Source organism: Macrobrachium nipponense, chromosome 28 (assembly GCF_015104395.2).
Source record: "Macrobrachium nipponense isolate FS-2020 chromosome 28, ASM1510439v2, whole genome shotgun sequence".
NCBI lineage: Eukaryota > Metazoa > Arthropoda > Malacostraca > Decapoda > Palaemonidae > Macrobrachium > Macrobrachium nipponense.
Window position 1 is genome coordinate 49,638,680 of NC_087217.1, and position 5,580 is coordinate 49,644,259.

At 34.4% G+C, this 5,580-nt stretch overlaps 1 long non-coding RNA gene across 1 annotated transcript; it reads right to left on the reverse strand.

Annotated features, from left to right (window-relative positions):
* Positions 1-855: 855 nt before the first annotated feature.
* LOC135201736 (uncharacterized) lies at positions 856-5,356 on the reverse strand. Its single transcript, XR_010311598.1, has 3 exons — positions 5,258-5,356; positions 3,244-3,361; positions 856-2,489 (listed from the first exon to the last, which is right to left on the reverse strand). It is a non-coding gene; the product is annotated as an uncharacterized LOC135201736 (long non-coding RNA).
* Between the last annotated feature and the right edge of the window lie 224 nt (positions 5,357-5,580).

The following is a 5,580-nucleotide window of genomic DNA, read 5'->3' on the forward strand; positions in this document are numbered from 1 at the left end:
AAAGAAAAATTCGACGAGGACCTTACAAAAACATTTTCCAAAGACCATAAACAACACTTTGTATTAGAGGTGGCGAAGAGTTAATACGTGAAATTGTGTTAGCTGTTATGGTGATTATAGCATTGCAATTCTGACTTATGAAAAGGCTCAATTTACCTATGGATGAGCTAAAAGCAAACCTTTCATAATTTTTATAATTAAAATTATTTACATAAGGAAGACTGAAATTAAACCCTTAACTTTCATTATATATATCCAACCATTAACTGTACATTAAACTCAATTTACTTATGGACGACTGGAATCTAACCTTTAACTTCCATACTTTATATAATTACTCAATTTACTTTAAGACTACCAAAATCCAAGCATGAACCTTCATAATTACAATTAAACTCTCCTTACTTTAGGACTACCAAAATACAACATGAACTTTCATACTTAAACTCAATTTACTGTAGGACGACAAAAATCCTACCATTAGCTTTCATACTTTATAATTAAACCCAAATTACTCAAGTACGAATGAAATACGGCCATTAACTTTCATATAATTATTAAAGTCCTATGAAAATAAATCTTAGTTCTTGTTCCAGATCCCACCAAGTTGAACAGATTATGACAGTATAGTATCATAAGACTGCAAAGTTTGACTAATAGAAAATACTACCTGCTTTTTTTAAGTTAGTAAACAATCGCTGATTAACACCATCATAGCCAAACCAGCTTTACAGCAAACTCTGCCACCATTACACAAACATCGCAAAATCGTAAAACTAACGTGGAAAATTTATAAAACAACTTATTTTTCTCGAGCAACCATTTGAAAGATTCAATAGAAAGTATCAGATCTACAATCTTATTATATTGAGTTAAGATTACCAGATGTGAAATACGTATGTATAGACATTTACAGATCACCAAATTCAAATATTAGGTACTTTGTTTTTACGTTGCATGGAACCAGTGGTTATTTAGCAAAGAATAGATTTATCGACAATTCTTGAATGTTGTCAAAATTGAAACAGCAGTGGCAGGCCTAGCAAATTTTCTCTGTGAAGGGTTAAAAAAACTAATCTTAGAAAAAGCCACATTCAATGATAAGGCCTTGAAAGGCCTAAGCTACCTACCATCATGCGATTGCTTCGATACAGAACCAGTGAAATTGAGTCACTATTCCCCCTCCCACACCCCCACAAAGAAAAACCACAAACTAGGATTCTGAACTATTAAGCCACCAATCTGCTGCCCAAATGTCTTCAATGCTGGAAAATTTAATAAACTTAAAATTTGCTAAACTAAAAATTATAGCTTGCAGGGTTGGAGTAAGTAAATTAAAATTATAATTACTTTAACCAATGGAAATTACAATATTTGGAAACTTCAAATACAATACAATTACAAATTCCATTAGTACAATTACAAGGGATTTGGGCGAGAGTGCAAAGGCTAATCTTGGGCACGGGCTGAGTAGCAGCAAATTTTATTAAAATTGAATGAAATACATCATGCTGTAATTTAATTACAAACAATTTCATTGTCAATTACAATTACACGAAATACTGTAATCTCAATTATATTAAAATTACTCCAGCCATGATAACTAGATTTAGGCCAATATTGTTGAACCTCTGCAAATTTAGGCTAATTAAAGCAAGTTTAGACAATGCTTCAACCATTATTACAAACTGATGTTTAGCCCCGCCATCTTCACTGATTACTTTGTAGTGCCGATTGTACCACTAACCTTCACCGTAAGCCTCGACTCGGGAAAAACCTATAACTTGGGAAAAGCCAATTTCGTGGCTTAATTGTCTGTCTTTTTACTTCTATTGCCAATGGTCATTTTTTTTTTTTTTGTAAGCAAGGACATCAGGTTGCTTTCTTATTGGCTTACTAAACAGGGAACTATAGAATAGAATAGAATATAGAATTTAAGCCAAAAGCCAAGTGCTGGGACCTACGACGTCATTCAGCCTTAAACTGGGAACAGACTATTCACTAATTCAAACTGATAAGATCTAAACCTCAAAATTTTCCTTGAATATAGTTCCCAACTAACGTAAATTGTTCTACAGCTAGTACACAAGTAATAGTGAACTATCCTTGCATCCCTTCAAGGGCCTCCCACTGCCAATATCTTAGTGAAACTCAAGGAAATTAAATTTTTATCCTTGAACGCCAATGAATAACAGAGTAAAGTTTAAGTCTTCCACTCTTACGAAGGTATTAAGCTCGCTGTAGTTAGTAGCTTGCATCAGTCATGAAGTAATCAAGCTAATTACTTCCACTATTCTGAAGGAAGAATAAAGTTTTCTGTAGTTAGTGGCTTTAATAATAAATCTTTGAAGTCTTCCAACTAATCACTTCCACTCTTATGAAGACTTTTTTGTAGTCAGTAGCTTGCATAATTAATCACGAAGTCTTCCAGCTAATTATATCTTCATGGAACTTTCACAGCAGAGCCCATTGATTCCCAGGAAAAACACCTGGAACAAGTGTCAAAACAAAGTAACCAATTCCATCAATATGACATCTTAACTAAATTTTTCACTATGAAAAATCCACTATGATTCTACTGGGGAATGCGGTCGAAACTAAAGAAACAGATTCATTTTGTTTTTATCCAAACAATATTAACTCAAAATTTACTTCGGTGTTGCCATATGTTGGGGTTAAGCATGCAAACGCTATGTCAAAATGTCAGTTTAGTACCCAATAGCATGTTTAAAAGCTTTTATACTACCCGAAAACTAGGGACCCAAAACCTAGAATTCTCAAGTGACTAGATTATGAAAAGGGGGCGTGGGGAGGGGGCAAAGGTTCTACAATGCACACAGTCCACTTTGCGACCGATTTATGTGTACGTTCAATCTTAAATGTTAATCACACGGTATTTAGGCCCCAATTTCTATGTAAGTAACTAAAAATCAAGCTCCCCATACCCTTTTGCTAATAAGTGCTTTGAAATTAGTTTTTGCCCTGAACTATTTAGCTCTTGAGTTATTACAGTAGTTAACTATTTAGCCCAAGAGTTATTACAGTAAACTATTTAGCCCAAGAGTTTTTACAGTAGTACTAAAAGTTTAGAATTGCATCCAGATAATTTCACTAAATATGGGAATTTTGTTTTTATAGATACAAAATTGTATTACCTTTCCATCTTTCCCCTCAAGTGGACTCACTTTATTGAATTTAAATCACATACCAAAAAGTTAATGTAAATGGATTGAAAATAGCTACCTTCCAAATTGCCTCTTGAAAGCTTTATATAGACAGTCCTGATCGAAGATTCAGAATTAAACTTGACACAATCACCATTCATTTTGCCATCGTAGTAACGATCGAATGACTTCAAAACCTGCAAAGAAATAGAAGTTACTTGGTACCTTTATGCAAACGTACAAACGTGAAATTTTCTAAGAACATAGGTTTGAGTAAAGCTGAAAGCTAGGTTCTTGGCAGTAAAGTAGAATGGATGATGGCCAGATATGTGATCTAGGGAAGCGTACTTTAATGAAGCAATTACTTCTGCGAAAACAGTAGCTAATATTCCAAAAGTTGCTATATATGCAGAAACTGATTTCCCTGGGGATAAAACTTTGAAAATCAGACTACGTATTCAAAATGCCATAAACAGGAAGGCATTTCCCTGAATAGACTCAGTAGCTAAGGGCGGCAAGAAGTCTGATAAAAGAAAATTAACATTTACATTTTGACATGGGTGTTGGAAAAAAATTTAAAAGGGGGTAAGATTGCCAAAGAATGATATACTTAATTTGCTATGGGTAAAAAGTGGAAAAGTTGCTTAGAATAGTACAAGTAGGCAACAATATGCAAAATACAGTATTTTTAAAACTTATATCCTTTAGAATCATGCACAGCGCCATGCACAGAAAACCTAACCAGACACGTCACCTTAACAAATGACAGCTAATAAAAGCACAAACATTTTTACTGCGAACTCTCCAATTTGAAGACTATACTCAGTTCGAAAACATTAAATGTAAACCTATTAGGACCTAATCATTCTCGACAGATAACTCTCCAATTTGATCACTAGATTTAGCTCTAAAATAGTTCGAAATACAATAGAAGTAAACCTATTAAGACCAACATTCAAGACTGCGAAAACATGAAAAGAAACCTATTAAAAGAAAGTTAAATCCGCGGTTAGCTTTGTCAAATAGTTAGTTGCCAATTAGTTTGTATGGTGTTTTTGCGTTTCATGGAACCAGCGGCTATTCAGCAACGGGACTACCTGCTTTATGCAGCTTCCTAACCACGTGGAGAGTGAACTTATATCACCAGAAATGCACATCTGACTCCTCAATGGAATTCCAAAGAATTTACTCTGCCACAGAGGTGGCAGGTAAAGGCCAAACCGATCACGCCACTGAGGGGCTTAGTTGTCAATTAGCCAGAAAACTCAGTGATGACCTGTCAACAAGGGGATTCCCGAAATGAAACCAGTAAGTTATAAAAAATCCTAAGTCCTGAACAACTTTACTTGAAACTTGAAAAACTTTGGTTTACCAGGCGATCCAAGACTTATATTTAGCCATTGGGTTGTCTACCGTAGATTAAGAAACATTAGGAAAAGCTATCAGAGGTGGGAATTGACTTTGTTCGGATAATTTTTTAAATAACTTACGTCCGACATTTTACGAAGATAAACAGAAAATTTAACTCCAGCAAAGTAAACAAGCGTGGAGCCTGAAAATATAGTGCAAACTTTATACATAACACGCGCATTTCAAATACCCAGTATACAGCATTTAAGCCAACAAATTTTATCAAACTAATCTGAACAGAACGGTGTAGGTATTTCCCGACTTTCGAATTAAAGTAATGAGGAAAATACCAGAACATTTTCAATGCCTAAATTTCAAAGTTGACTTTCACGAACAAGGATGAAGTTCTCAACTATTCTCTAATTCTGCACGAAAGTTCGATAACTAAAAACTTATTGGAGCAATTCTGCATGAGTGTTCCTACCTTGCCATAAATTTCAAAGACTTTCACGAAATTCTCAAGTAATATCTAATTCTGCAAGAAATTTCGATAAACTAAAGAAAATTTCACTTTTTAAGCAATTTTTTACGAGTGTTTCTATCTTGCCAAGTCGAAAGTGTCATGCATAAAAAAAAATTTGTATCACTTACATTTTGTCACTTGAAAAAACCACCTCAACCTCTCAATAATAAAATATCACAAAAAGTACTTAAAAACTTATCAAATACAAAAGCCCACTAACCTTCAGAATTCCGCTCTTCTTCAATAAGCGGTCACTCACAGATAATTTGCTCCGGGAGCCGGTTCTTTCTCACAAGAGACAGTAACTCTAATTGTAAAATCAAACAGCCAACAGCAACTAAGAACTTGAAGAAAGGAAGTCACACACAATACGGATCTTGGAAGCATTGCTTTGGCGTCCTTGTATAACAAAAGTGGCGCCATCTAACGCTTGGTTTACTGAACCTTCCTGCTTATAGATGATAAAGGATATACCAAATATTACTGCTGCAAAAGCTATCTTTTTTATAGCACCTATAATTTATAACTTAAAAAATGCAGTTA